The 14,611-nt window shown below is 61.8% G+C and overlaps 3 long non-coding RNA genes across 5 annotated transcripts; all 3 read right to left on the bottom strand.

Annotated features, from left to right (window-relative positions):
• Positions 1-79: 79 nt before the first annotated feature.
• LOC123392925 lies at positions 80-6,301 on the bottom strand. Its single transcript, XR_006607640.1, has 2 exons — positions 5,381-6,301; positions 80-1,301 (listed from the first exon to the last, which is right to left on the bottom strand). It is a non-coding gene; the product is annotated as an uncharacterized LOC123392925 (long non-coding RNA).
• A 2,485-nt stretch (positions 6,302-8,786) lies between these two features.
• LOC101689375 lies at positions 8,787-10,621 on the bottom strand. 3 transcript variants are annotated; one of them, XR_001178746.2, is made up of 3 exons: positions 9,898-10,621; positions 9,288-9,438; positions 8,787-9,017 (listed from the first exon to the last, which is right to left on the bottom strand). It is a non-coding gene; the product is annotated as an uncharacterized LOC101689375 (long non-coding RNA). The 3 variants fall into 3 exon arrangements; XR_199138.3 differs by having other exon boundaries at positions 9,891-10,620; XR_001178745.2 differs by having other exon boundaries at positions 10,159-10,620.
• Positions 10,622-12,075: 1,454 nt separating this feature from the next.
• On the bottom strand, positions 12,076-13,227 carry LOC101689190. Its single transcript, XR_001178767.2, has 3 exons — positions 13,051-13,227; positions 12,486-12,643; positions 12,076-12,393 (listed from the first exon to the last, which is right to left on the bottom strand). It is a non-coding gene; the product is annotated as an uncharacterized LOC101689190 (long non-coding RNA).
• Between the last annotated feature and the right edge of the window lie 1,384 nt (positions 13,228-14,611).

Here is a 14,611-nt window from a genome sequence, read left to right as displayed (position 1 = left end):
CCTCCCCACCCAAAAAGTCAAACTGCAGGGATGGAAGGAAGGAGTAAGCCCCAAACACAAACTATCAGACCTTCAGGAATGAGGCAGGGGGCAGCTTTTATTTAGCTGGACAACAGGAACCACACACAACACAGACCCTGCCCCTACCCAGGGTGGGACACGAACCCCAGGCCAGGCCTGACACCTTAGGGGGCTTCTCTCTGGTTCCCCAGTCTCACTCCAAAAAGAGCCCCATCCCATCTGATTCTGGACAGTCTCCTCCACTCTTACACACCCTGGCACCACCAGAGGACTGAAAAGTCCCAGTTATGTCCTTTCTGGGTTCACAGGCACCTTGCTCCCCTCCCCTCCCCTCGTGCCAGGAGGGTGTCACGGCTCCTCCCTCCAAGTTTGGAAGCTGCAGGGTTCTGTGAGAAGGGGCCAGGCACACTCAGGTCAGGCCAGCCTGGTTCCGGAAGCTGGAGTTGGCATTTAACGGTCTGGGGGCCCAAGGCAGCTTCCTCTTGAGTAACAACTGGCTGCCGGGAAGGTACAGGCCTGGCCCATGCCCCACCAGGCTTGGGAGAGAAAGGCTCCAGGCTGGGAGTGTTGTTGGGGGGGAGGGGTGCAGACACAACTTTTCCTTTATTCGTGGAAGGGCCAACCTCCCCAAGAGTGCAGGCCAGCTGTAGGTATGATTATGCAGGGGGGAGGCCCTCCCCAAGTATAGAGCTGGGGGGGGGGCCAACAGACAGCTGGGTCCACCTAGCCCATTCCAGGCTACCTCCCTCCCCAAGTCCCTCCCCCAGACATAGGTCTGGGTCTCCCCCACCCCCCCACAGGCATCAGTCCACCCGAGGAAGGCAGGCGCCACAGACTCCAAGGGGGCTTGACTCCTGTTCCTGCTGAACTGAGCCAGTCTGCACAAATCAACTGTGTTTCAGCTCAGTAGGCACGGGAGGCAGAGCCCAGGGAGGCCCGGACAGCCAGCGGGACAGGCAGGCGCAGAGGCAGAGCCAGAGGAGGCGGGGTCCCGGGGGGCGGAACTTAGCCACTGTGAACACGACTTGCTGTGGACTCTGCTCACAAGCAGCTAAGCCCTGCTCCCCAGGCCAGACATGGACAGCAGGAGCCTCTCTGCCACCCAGCCCCAGTCCGGTTCTCAGCAGTGGCGGTGGCGGCAGCCCCAGAGGCAGGGCTCAGGGTCGGTTGGAAATCCCTGGCAATGTGATTTGAGACAGGCAGCAAATCCCATCCCCAGGAACCCCAGCCGGCCGTGGCACAGGGGTGGGGGGGCACCGGGTGGGGCCAGCGACTGACACCTGGGGGAGAGAGAGAGAGAGCAAAGGAGGTAATGAGATTTGAAGACGGCTGTCCCCCAGGGCCCCACCGGCTGCTGCCCACTGAGGGAAGCCCTTCTCCCCGCACGCAGCAGCAGCCGAAGGGAAAGCTGTACCACGAGGCCGGGCACCCCCGCAGCAGCCATGCCCACAGTCCCAGAGGGAGAAAGGCCCAAAGGGATCCTGGAGGATCCCAAGGAGGCTGCAGGGACTCCCAGAGCCAGGTCCCCCCCCTTATCCCGTCCCCCCACCACCACCAGCAAGCCCTGGGCGGGCTAAATGGGGCCATGAAGAGAGGAAGTCGAGGGGGTGGCAGGCAGGCGGGTGAGGAAGTGATCTCACCCCAGCTGGCGCCACTTCCTAGAAGCCTGAAGGGCAGGAGGAAACCACCAGGGCCTGCCCCCCCCCCCGCCCCGTGGCCCCGTCTCCTCAGTGGCCAGGCCTCAGCCCACACCCCACCAGAGCGGATGCCGGCGGTGGGTGTCCAGCTCTCGCCTTGGGCACACACATCCCCAAGCGCACCAGACCCAGGCTCAAAGTGCAAGTACCCACTTAGCACTTTCCCAAACGCCTTCCAGGCCTCAGTTTCCCCATCTGTAAAACAAAGCCAAAGGCCCCAATTGCACAGCACAGGGAGGTTTCACCAAGAGTGTGTATGTCATTCAGCAAGTGCCCAGCACCAGGACCACCTTCCAGAAATTTCAGGAATCAGTGCAAAATGAAATCATGGGGCTCCTTCTTCACAAGTTAAGAATGTCAAGACGCTGACAGCAGATCATTAATCCAAGCCTCGGGTCGTTCTGAGCAGGTGAGACCCTCTGAGCTGCACAGTCACAAGCCTGTGACGCCGCCTTATGTTCAGTAAATGGAGATCTCCTTAATGGCAAGAGCCCTGTGGCTAGGACATCCCCAACTCTGGAGCCAGTCTGGGCAGATCTGAACCTCAGCTCTGTAGCTCTGTAGCTAGATGACTCCTAGAAATTCACTCTCTGGGCCTCCCCTTCCCTGTCCGCAAAGCAGGGATGATGTCGTGGTAAAGATCTCAGAAGTGACACGTGTAGCTAGGATGGGGCTGTGCTGTCATCATCAGGCAGAAACACAAAAGACGGTGGAAATGAGGACTCCGGATACGGGTGGGACTCTGGTGCCCAGAGGTGGGCACCAGGCGCGCGCCGCTGGGAGACAGGTGGACAGAGATGTCCCGCTCTGTTCCCGGCCCCATCCCTTCCACGCACACACAGACCCCAGCCACCTGCTTTCCTAGCAGGCCCCTGCCCAACCCTGTCCCCTCAGGGTCTGGGGGCACCAACCGGGAACAGACAAGGCCCTGCAGGGCGGCCGGCCTCCCTGGGCCGCCTCCGGAAGTGAGACAGCACATTCATGTCCCAGGGACGAGAACGGGAAGGGCGGCCATTTGGCCAGGCCCGTTTCCTGTGGGGTTTCCCCTGCACGGAGCCCCGGGCCGGGGCCAAGGCCACTCCCCATTCCCAAAGGCACAAAAGGCCTGGGTCTCTCATGGATGGGGCACGGCCACGCAGGTGCCCAGGACCCCCATTACCCATGTGTGCCTCTTGGGCTCACGGGAGACAGTGTCCCAGCAAGGCCAAGCTCTTGGCAGCTAGAGGTGTGGGGAGAAGATGGGCCCCTGGGCCGGCCAGAGGGAGCAAAGCAGGCCCCAGGCCACACGGACTTACGCATGTATGCATGTACGTGTGTGTGCCAGAGAATGGGCCGCAGACAGGGCGTGGAGGCAGGAGGAGAGCAGGCAGGCCTGCTCCCACCCCCCCCCCAACCCCGTGCTCCAAGAATGAATCAGGGGCAGCTTCCGCCGGGGGCGCCACCACCGCCGCCCCCAAGCCTGGTCCCCAAATACTTTCCACCCTCTCGGAGCAGCTGGGATCGGAAAATACCAAGGGCTACAGGCCCCGCCCTGCCCGCCACCGCCCGCCCTCCCAGCCTGTCACTAACGCTTTGCCTAATGGGCCTAGACTCTCCGCAGAGGCTCCCTGGGCCGGGCCCCGAGCCAGCCGCCAACCTGGGCTGCCCAGCCAAGTGCCGCCTGACCACCAGCCCCCCATCCATTACCCCGGTCCCAGCACAGCGACCATGACAACCCGCCCGATGGGCAGCCCTGGGAGGCTGGCACCTGGGTGGTGGAGGGCAGGAGAGTGGCAAGTGGGTGGGCCCCCGCTGCCCACCCAGGGCTGGGGGGAGGGGGCAGTCCCAGGAAGGGGTGAGTAAGTGAGCACTGAATCACTTGTTATAAATAGGGGAGCCATGCAAGTCATATCCCAGGCCCCACTGCGCCCAGCCCCACCAAACTCCAACCCCTGCCTTCAACTTTAATCCCCCTAGGGTCAGTCACAGAATTCCCAGGGGCCCCCTGACATCCACACTGAGAGCCCTTAACTGAGGGGCACACCCTTCTGTCATGTTCACCCCTTGCCTTGTCCTCACAGGTCCACGGCCCAGCCCCGGGCTACGTTTCGGGGGACCACTGGCCTCAAGGCAAATCACTGGCTTCTGGGTCCCGTCCCCCCAAATTCCCAGGCCCAAGGCTCAGCGCCCCCAGGATCCTCAAAGCACTCTAAGGGTGTGGTGACCACAGTTCTGGATGGTGATGCCAGACCCAGGCCAGGGGAAGGCCAAGGGTCTTAGAGGCTCAGAAGTCAGCTTCCTGGCTGCTTACCGCTCAGGCCCCCCATCCCAGACCACCCAGTCCTTCTCTGCCCAGGGCCACAGCTCAGTGACCACACCCAGGGTGGCGCCAGCTCCAGCACCCTGGGGCAAGGCGCCGCTGGAGCGTGACTCAGCCGTGCCCAGCATGGCGGCGTCCTTCTCTGCCCAAGGATTCCCACACGCCCACGCCCACTGCCCTCCGCGTCTTCCTTCCCAGGTGACCAGCCTTCTGCAGACACACCTCCGTGTCCATCCGGGACACCCGAAGGCAGGAGAGAAGGGGGCCAGAGCACCCCACAAAGGATCTGAAGGCAAGGGCCTGCCACTGGGAGGGGAAGCACGCTTCTCTCTGCTTGCTTTCCAACGCTCCCCATTTACAGATGGAGAAACCGAGGCCCACAGGAATTCGGAGTCAGGCCCAAGGTCAGGCAGTAAATCTAAGGAAAAGTCAGGACGGCTCCAGGCAGAAAATGTATCTAAGTGGGAAGGGGCTGGCCAGCCGGTGCCGTGAGGGGTAGGAAAGGTGTTTTCTTAAGACCTTCCCAGGGTTCACCGCAAACAGACCTCCCCCCTCCACTTGGCTTCCCAAGGTGAAGGGCACACTCTGAAAAACACCTTAAGGTCTATCCAAGCACCACCACCTAGGCCCATAGCAGGCCGGGCACCCTGAGCCCCTGTCCCCACCCTGAGCCTAGGGCCAGTCACCCTAGGACTGCAGATGGGACAGGGATCTGCCCAGCAGTGGCAGCCTGCACAGAACATCTGGCCTTCTCTTAGCAGCAGGCAGGGGGAGCGTACGTGGGTTCCCGGGAGGACCCCTGGAGCATCCGCTGCCACTGTCGCTCTCCAGTGAGCAAGGGTCTGCGGCAACTTGGAGGCCGGGCTAGCACAGATAGGCCCGACCCCCTGGACACACCCTGTCACGCATGTGTTCCGCGTGCCAGCCCTGGGCCAGGCCGGCGGCTCTGGGCCCCCTCTGAAGCCCACAGACAAGGCTGGCCAGTTGGGGTCTTGAAGGAGCTCCCAAAGGACATCCTGCAAGGGCAGAGGCCAATGGGTGCCCTTCTGGGAGCTAGGACAGAGCTGGCAGCAGGCCCCAGGGCCCGTGCCTTCCCAGGACGGAGGCATGTGAACACATGCACACGGGCTGGCCTGGGCAGGGTGCGTGGGCGAGCGGACAGGGTGTGTCCCACAGCACCTCGCCTCTAAGCCGGGGCACCTGTTGGGTACTGCCCTCCAGCTCCGGCTGCCAGAGGACACCCTTTGTGCCAGGGGTCCCGCACCCATCCCAGCCCTACCCTCACATACCACCCGTCACCACGAGCGGGCAGCTGGTTAGGGCTGAAGCGGGAGGGGGCAGGTGACAAGAGGGCCAGCTGCACCTTCAAGGCATTCAGGAGGCCACAGGGTCTGGCTCGGCCTGGCTGGGCTGGATAGGCAAGTCAGTGTAAGGCCGGGGGCTTTGGTGGCAGTCAAATCCAATGCTGGGATCAGAGGTCAGTGAGGGGCTAGAATGCAAGGTTCAGGTTTTAGTTGGGGCCCTTCCACCCTCCCGGAGCCCAAGGACATGAGGACTGCGGCTACACAGGGTCGGGGAGTCAGCCCTCCAGGACTCTCCCAAACCCTGGGCCAGGAGGAGCCAGGAGCGAGGAGAAGGGTCCCCCAGTCTCCACCAAGCTGGGGCTACAATGCTGGGCCCCCACCCCATCTCCTCAATGGAAGGCCTCCGCTCCACTCATTGGCTGACATGTCGAGAACTTGACTGTGACCCGCCATCCAGGGAACTCTGGGAGACCCCTACACACTCCTCCACCCCATCCCACCAAAGGCCTGATAGGCCCCCCAGGAGCCCAGGCACCGTATATGCATCCCTTCTAACCCCAAAGCACGCATGTGCCCTCCCCCTTCCCACCCTGCCGCTGAATCCCTGCCCACCTTGACCTGCCCCAGTGTCTGGGGGACCCGCCCTCCCCACCACGCTCTCATGGGTCTCATGGGTCTCCGGTGGGGGGGAGTGGCTAGGGGTCCCCACTGGGCTCCCGCGGAGCGGGTAAAGGTTGGGCCGCCCTTCCCCCGCTCCGTAGGGGGCGCCCCAGGACTCTGCCGCCGCCGCCGCCGCCGCCGCCGAAGCCGCCAGATGCACGATCCCCGCAGCCCCCCAACCACCGGCGGCGGAGCGGCGCCCTCCCCCTCGCGAAAGGCTGGGACCCGCCGGGCGCACCCCCACTCCGCCCACGAGTCCGGCGCGGAAAAGTTGCCGCCGCCGCCGCGGCGCCGCCGCCTCCCTCCCGGTTCCCTCCCCGACTCACCCGCGGGGGAGGGGAGCCGGCACTCGGGGCTCGGGCCGCCGCCCGGGGCCCGGCGGCAGAGACGTGGGCGGACGGCTGGCCTAGACGGGCCGGGGTCGGTCGCCGGCCGCGATCCATCCCACTCACTGGCCGGCCCGCCGCGGGGCCGAATCGCTTTTAAAACCTTCCCGTCTCCTCCCCCCCCGGCCGGACAGGGGGCGGGCGCGGGGCGGGGCGGGCGCCGCCGTCATGTGCCCCCGGAGCCGGTCCGCCCCCACTTTCTCTCTCGGGTCCCCCAACTCAGCCCCAACTTTCTCCCTCCTTGTCCCGACTCTTACCTGGGGCCCCAAACGCAGCCCAGCTTCCCCCTCCGGGTCTTGGACTCTGGAAGCAGCCCCAGATTTTAAGCGAAGGCTCTTCCTGCGGGAGGCAGGACAGAAGCAGGGGTCCTAATCCCCCCTCGTACCCCAACACCCTTCTTGGCAAAGTCCTGCCCCTGCAGGAAGAGAAACCCAGGAGGCCATGGGCAGGGACAAGGGACAAGGGACATGGAAGGTGGGAGGCAAGGCGCCTGACCCAGTACATTCGGCTACTGTGTACCCTTCCCTGGAGGGGCATGGGCCTGGGTATCCTGGGTTCCTGCCAATGGGCCTGGGTATCCTGGGTTCCTGCCAAGCACCAACCCACACTTCCTCCAGTTCTTCCCCAGTGCCTTCTTCAACCCCAGGAAGTCCCTCTTATCCCACCCAACCCTCCTCTGCTGCCATTGAAGACTCTGGCCCAGAGTTCAGGTGGTGCCAGGATCAAGGTACCCTCCCCACTTTGGCCTCCCAGCATCCCTGCCCCCCACCTACCCAGGGGCTCTGGGAAACTCCCCAGCTCCTGGAGTATCCCTGGGATAGAGTCCCTCCCTGGATCCCTCCCTCCTTCCCTGCCTGCGTCTGTCCCACCACATCCTCCACCGACCTCCCCTCCACCCAGAGAAACACGGCTGCATTGTTCCCCAGGACGGGGCCCTGCCTTGGGGCTTGGCCTTGTGCCCAGGTGGGGGGCCAGGAACAAAACTAAGCAAAGGAGGGGCGGGGTGCCCTCTGCCGCCAAGACAGCCTCCTTGAGCATGCTTGCCTGCCACTTTGCCCTCTACAAGATAGGACAGGAGCCGATGGCCGCCAGACCACCGCTGCCACCACCACCACAGCGGGTCGGGTTCTGGAGCCAAAGGACCCTTCACCGATCTGTGTGGGCATTGCTTTGGGGGAGTGTTTTTTGACACCCACTCCCAACATTTCTGAAGTCATGTAATCGGCGCTGGGGGTCAGATTCTTCACCACCCTCCTCCTGGGCAGTGAGAGGAATGCTAGGGTGTGGGGAACCCAGCAGCAGGCCCAGGCAGGGGATCAGAGGGGCTGGTTGGAGGCCTCTGGGTCACGTCGCACCCCAGAATTCCTCCAAAATCCTCCATTTCCTCCGTTCAGCTCAGCAAGCTCCCACCTTGGATCTTAGTGGGAATGGGGAGAGGCGGGTAGAAGCCACACCCAGCTACCATCCCATGGGACCCAGCCTGGGGGGTTCCTGGGTCTTTCTTCTCTGTGGGGCCCAAGGGGCAGGCTGGCCCAAGCTGCAGGATCTGGCAGGTTGGGGCAGGAGGGGGCAGAGCAGCCTGTGGGGCCCTGGGGGAAGATTTGGGGTGGCACAGAATTCCCCGACTCAGGGTGGGGCCGAGAGAGGGGTGGGGCACTTGCCACATGGCCTCCTGAGCAGCTATAAACAGAGGAATGGAGTTCTCAGGGTCCAGGGTCTCCCTGTGGAGACACACACACAGGCTTCTCATTGCCTAAATAGAAAGTGACCAAATTACAACAGGGCACCCCCTCCACGCTGCCCCTCCAGAATGCTTCCTTCGGACCTCAAGACAAAGCCTCCCATCCAGAGCCATCCTTCTTCCGTTAGTAATCCGGTTGGGCACACATTTAAGAGAAATGCCTCCTCCATGGTGTCCTCCAGGGATATCTGTGCCGTGGCCTTGTATAAAACATTACCTGCCCATGGCTCAAATCATCCCAGCTCACTAAGCATCCCTCAGCACAAGCTTGGAGGGACCTCCCAGTGCCACCAGCCTCCCTCAGGATCCCCCGACGTTTGCCCCACATGCCCTCGTCCTGGGCTGGCCAATTTACCCAGGGACAGCAGCCAACAGGGATAGGAGCTCTCCAAACCGGCCAGCTGATCCTTTGTCATGATAGGGAGGGGTAGGGGGACAGGGCCCGGGTGAGGCCAGGTTAAGTGGTCAAGTGGGACAGTGATCACACACGCGCACACACACACACACACTCACACACGCCCATTTGTTTATTCTTCAAACATTCATTGAGTGCCTGCTGGGTGCCAGGCACTGCACTGTTCTGGGCACTGGGGGACACCGCAGAGAACAAGCCAGAAAAAAATCTTTGCCGTCATGGCGCTGACATCTGTAAAGGAAATAAACACACACAGAAACAGATAGGCGTAAAGATACACTGCATGTTGGGTGCTAGGTGCTAAGGGAGGACAGAAGGGGGGAAAGGAGAGGACGACGGAGCCGGTGGGGACCAGGTCAGGACAGGCTGCTTGAGGTGGAGATGACATTTGAACAAAGACTTGTAGGAGGTGAAGGAGGTGCCTTGCAGACATCTGGAGGAAAAGTCCAAGGTGGAGGGAACGGCCAGTGCAAAGGTCCTGAGGCAGGAACATGCTGGGGGATTTGAGAGACAATGAGGAGACCAGTGTGCTGGAGAGAGGAGGGGAGCGGAGTGGAAGAAGAACTGACTTTCAAATGCTTGTTCCCTGACTTTCTAGCTGAATATCTTTGGCCAAATGATCGTACCTCTCTGAACCTCAGTTTCTTCATCTCGAAAATGTACAGTTCGCAGTAGTCACAAGGCTCTGAGAGGAGATGAGAACTCTCGGGGCCCAGGGCCTGGGGTGGGGTGAAAGTTGGGTAAGGGTGTGTGCAGAGCCCTACCTGGTCTAGGGACTCCTGTAGGCCTGGGATGGGGGGCGCTGGGTCAAGGGACCCTGATAGAACCAGCCGCCCCGTAGGTCACCCCAGCTCACACGTAGGGCTGCCTGCCGGGCCCCATGGCAACGCAGCACACAGAGACATCAAACAGGCCCTGCCGAGGAAGTCCCACGTCACTGTGGTTAGCGTGGCTCCTCCCAGCCCAGCCCCCCTGACGCGCGCGCGCGCGCGCTCCTCCTTGCCAGTCAGGGTCCCTGCCTCCCATCGCCCTGGTGACAGGAGTGACCCAGGATCCCACCACCTGTCCCCCCACTGGGGCTCCGGAGAAGGACAGTATGAGGCGTCCCCGATTCGCCGCCGCTCACCCTTCCACTCTGCGCCTCCCACCCGTGTGGGAGCACCAGGAAAGCCCTGGCCTACCCACCTAGAGTTCAGAGAAGCAGAGGCCTCTGCTTCTCTGGAGACCTGTGGGGACCCCCTCCCCCCCAGCCTGGCGCCTGAAATCCCTAGGGCAGGGTCTGGGTGTTGCTCCGGGGCCCTGGAGGGGTGAGTCAGACAGGAATAGCCCCCAGGCCTGGCCCAGCCCCCACCGGAGTACTGACTCACCACCCACCCAGCACCAGATGACATCAGGGCCTGGCCTGCCACCCTCACTTGGCGCCGCGCCAGAATGGGGGCGCCCAAGAGGTGTCCCATCTGGCTGTCCTCTCCCCTCGGACTGGGGCCTGGCAAGCGCAGGGTTAAAGAGGGGCCCTCCTGAGGGTCTCCCCCATAATCCCATCCCCCCCCTTTCCCGGGGATTTCGGGGCCCCAGCCCCTCTGACGTCACTGGGGGTTGCTATGGCAACTGGCCGAAGTTCCCAAATAAAATTACCGCGGGCGGGTTAAGTTTCCAAGGAGGCAGCCGACGGGTAAACAATGGCGGTGGCGGGCGGGGCCGACGAGGGGCCGTCTCCCCCTCCCACCCCTCACTCCGCTGGGACCCGGGGTTCCCTGCGGCGGGGAGCAGTTTCCCCCCGCCTCTCCCGCCCGGGACCCTAGAACACCGAGGGCACCGGGGCACAGATTGGGGACAGCGAGGCCACCACCCGGAGAAGCTGGGGATGGGGTTGAGGGGGTACCTCGGACGCCAGGCTAGGGCGGCGGGGAACAAAGGGGGACCCGACGCCTGGGATCCGCCCTCCGCACACCCCGCCTCCCCACGCCCCCCCCCCCCGCCCCGACCCCGGCCGGCCGCCAGTCCAGCTGTGGCTGCTCCCAGCTGCCTGGCTCCCCACATCTGGCGGGCCGCGCGCTCACTTCCTGTCGCCCCGGCTGCCTGGAGGGAGGTAAAAATAACCCTCCCCCTCCCCCTGCCGGCGGGCGCGGACGGCGGATCCTGCCGGCCTGGAGGAGGACGAGGCCGAGCCGCCGCCGTAGAGAGGAGCCCCCCAGAGGCCGCCTCCCGTCCTTCCCACTGCCTCGGTGTCCTGGGAGGAGGGGCGCAAGGGGCGGCGGGTGGCACAGATCCCAGGCTGCGGGAGGGGACCGAGGATTCTGTTGCCTTCGGGCCACGAGAAACCGAGGGAACCTTAGTGTCCGGGCCCTGTCCCCCACTCCGTGGAGGAGGGGGTGTGCCAGTCTTAACCCGCTGGTGGACTGCAACCAACAAGCCTCGCTTCCAGGCCAGGGTCACTCATTATACAGAGGGGTTACCAAAAGCTCTCTGGGCCTCAGTTTACCCATCTGTAAAATGGGACGATGGTGTTCCCCTCAAAGTGCGTTGGCGCAATATTGTTAACTATTATCTTTTCCCCATCCCTGGGGAGGCGGAGAATAGGGGACTTGAGACCTTGGAGTACTCCCACCAGATAAAACACAAGACACCCTCTTAAATTTGGATTTTCAGATAAACAATCATTTTTTAGTCCCACACAATACTTGGGACATATTTATACTTAAAAAGTGGTTTACTGGGGCACCTGGGTGGCTCAGTGGGTTAAAGCCTCTGCCTTCAGCTCAGGTCATGGTCTCAGGGTCCTGGGATCAAGCCCCACATCGGGCTCTCTGCTCAGCCAGGAGCCTGCTTCCTCCTCTTTCTCTCTCTGCCTGCCTCTCTGCCTCCTTGTGATCTCTCTGTCAAATAAATAAATAAAATATTTAAAAAAAAAAAAGTGGTTTACTTGTTCTACACCTGAAAATCAAATTTAAGTGGGTCTCCTGTATTTTTATTTGCTGCATCTGGCAACCACCATCATCTCTGGTCTGAAAGCACTCCCGACAGACACCTCCCGGGTCTCCTTGCTTCTGGCCTTACCCCTTTCACCCCTTCTCCGGAGACAATAAAATCACATTTTCCCTCTACCATCCCGAACAGAAAGTTCCTCCGTGATCCCCACCTCTTCTGAGGACAGTCCCTGCTTGTCAGATCCCCACTTCTCCCCAGCCATTCACACTCACCTGCCTGCTCCAGAGCTTCCTGGAGATCCTAGGGCATTACCTCCTCCTGGAAGCCTTCCTTACCTCCCTCCATGACCCTCTGACTTTAGGCTCTCCAGGAACCCCGGATACTCTTCTGTACTCCACTTAACCATGTGAGCAATTTATTCAATCGTTTGAGTAAAAAATATATATGTAATTTCTTTTTTTTTTTTTAAAGATTTTATTTATTTGCCAGACAGAGATCACAAGTAGGCAGAGAGGCAGGCAGAGAGAGAGAGGAGGAAACAGGTTCCCCACTGTGCAGAGAGCCCGATGTGATGCGATGCGGGGCTCCATCCCAGGACCCTGAGATCACCACCTGAGCCGAAGGCAGAGGCTTAACCCACTGAGCCACCCAGGCACCCCCGATATATATTATATATATATATTTATATTTCTTAAATGATGCAGAGGGGATCCCTTTCCAGACAGATGGTCACTTCCCAGTGGAGGTGAGAGGGTCGGGAGAGGCACATGTGCACCCCACCTGCTCTAGTGCTGGTGCCTGCTCTGTTCCCCACCCATTAGGGGTCCAGTGGGCAGCTTGGTGAGGTCCTGGGGAACCAGAGCGGAGTGATAACTGGCTTCTGGGAACTTTCTCCCTGCCCTCAGATAGCCTGGCAGTCCGGGAGGGAGCCTGGTACAGCATCTGGAGGGGAAGACATTCAGCTGTCTTGTGGACAAGCCCCACCACACCCTTGCATGTCCCACTTAACCTTCGGGGTGGACTTGGCCTCATACCTCTGCTCCAGTTCTCCCAGGTAGGATCGCGGCCCGGATGGCTCCGCCTGCACCTGGCTGAGAGAGGCATGGGAGCCCACGACACCCTGCTTGGATTCAAACTTGGAGCTCCCCATCCTCTGGCAAAGAATTTTGCCTCTGAGCCTTAGTTTCCCCATCTGTAAAGTGGGAATAATACGTGTGAACTGTCAGATGGCAATTGTGAACATTAAGTTAGGTAATATACATAGGTACACGTGTGTAGACCAGCCTGGAACACAGTGTATTCATTAAGTGTTAACTCCTTTAGAGGGGAGGAGGCGCGGAGAAGATGAGGAGAAGCCAAAATCTCCCACTACTAGTCCTCCTGATCCCCTAACCCCAGGCAGGCACCCTAAGTCCCTCTACAAAAATGGTTCCGACCCCTTGGCCACAGCTCCGTCCCAGCTCCTCAGGGCTCCTCTCACTCCACCGCGAGTGCACGGTACCATCCCCTGACCCCGCACCGGCCTTCGGCGATGCACCCTCTGTCCCCCGACCCCCACGGAACCACAGCAGTCTCCTGAGCCCTCCTGTGTGCGCCCACCAGGACTGCAGGCCTGATCGGAGTCCTTAATCTCCGTAAGGCCACAGGTCCCTGAGCCCCGCACGGCTTCCACCCGGCGGGAGGCTCGAACCCGCTTCTCGCGTGCGGACGGGGCGGGCCCCCGGGGGCGGTTGCCCGGCAACTTGCTGTTTGTTAGCGCGGGGGGCGGGGCCGGCGCGCGCGGTGACTCACCGCGGCGTGATGCGGCCGGGCATCCAGCCCGGCAGCCTGGCGGGCGGCCCGGCTTCTGCCGGCCCCCGCGGCTGGAGGGGCCCGGCGGCGGGGGCGTCCCAGCCCCCAAGTGGGTGCCCGCGGCCCATGGGGAAGCGGCGGAGCAAGGCCCCAGCTCTCGGGTTCGGTTCGAATTCCGACCCAGCTTCTCACTGTTGGTCTGTGACTGACGCGCTCCTTGCCTCAGTTTGCTTATCGGTAAAATGGAGGCGACGTTGCAGGATGCAGTAACCCACCAGGGGTGCACAAGGCAGCTGGCATCATTACCCAGTTACACTCCAGGCCAGCCGCTGTGGTATCCCCGACTCGGTTTGATCTCCTGTGTCTCTGGGCAAACTCCATAATCTCGTGGAGCCTCAGTTTCCCCACCTTAAAAGGATGTGGCAAGAATTCTCTCCCTCGCGAGTGGTTTGAGGATCCAGGCATCAATAGGGAGACAGCGGCTGGCACATCTCAGTCCCGGGGGGTCTGCCCCCTTCCAAGGAATGGAAGGAGTGTAGGAAGTTTTCTCGGTGGTCTGAGCCCTCTCTGGAGGGCAAGGAGGTCAGCGTAGGGCGGGTGCCCATGGAAATGGGTGTGGGTCACAGGCCTGCCGTAGGGTGGCACGGACGCGGCTGCAGAGGCCCCCATCCCGAAGCCGGAGCTGGCAGCACCTGCTGCAGGCGGGCAGAGGGGGGCCTGGGCGTGAGTCACTGCCCAGCAATGAGGCGTGAGTCATGCAGGGCGGGGTCCCCCAGCAGCCCCCCCAGCCGCTCCCACAAAGGCTCTTTGAGAAGAGCTCCCCACCCCCTCCTCCGGTCCTTTAGGCCCTCTGGAGGTTGGGATGTGAGGCCAAGACCCTGATGGGCTGCCCCCAGGAGCCCTGCCTGGCCAGGGAGGCCAGTCTGTGGAGACAGTCTGTTTCCGCCATGTCTGTGAGAAGTGACCGTGGGCAGCGGGGTGTCCCCTTGGGAATGGGGTTCCAGGACGCCTGAGTCACTCCAGGGACAACAGTGGGTCACATGCACACTGTGGACAAACTGAGTCAGGCCGTCTGGTAAGGCCGGCAGGCAAGGGCCCTCGGACTCAGGCTTTGTGGAAACCCCAGGAAGAGCCTTCCCGCTCCCCTCCTTCCCTTGCTTGGGAGCCTACAGCTCAGGGAATCCTCTGGCAGGAAAAGGGGTGCTGTGGGCACATCTGGCCTCCTCCCCCCCCTTGACCAGCTCTCCCCCCCAATCTTCCCTGCTTGCCTACCATGGGGCCTTCTCCCCACCTTCGCTATCCTCAACCTAAGGAGAGTGAGGCACTCTGCAGGGTTAGGTCCCAGAATTCACAGGGATCACGCACTCAG

Source organism: Mustela putorius, unplaced genomic scaffold, assembly GCF_011764305.1.
Source record: "Mustela putorius furo isolate JIRA1106 unplaced genomic scaffold, ASM1176430v1.1 tig00000095_pilon_pilon_pilon, whole genome shotgun sequence".
Taxonomy (NCBI): domain Eukaryota; kingdom Metazoa; phylum Chordata; class Mammalia; order Carnivora; family Mustelidae; genus Mustela; species Mustela putorius.
This window is presented reverse-complemented; position numbering and strand designations above follow the sequence as displayed.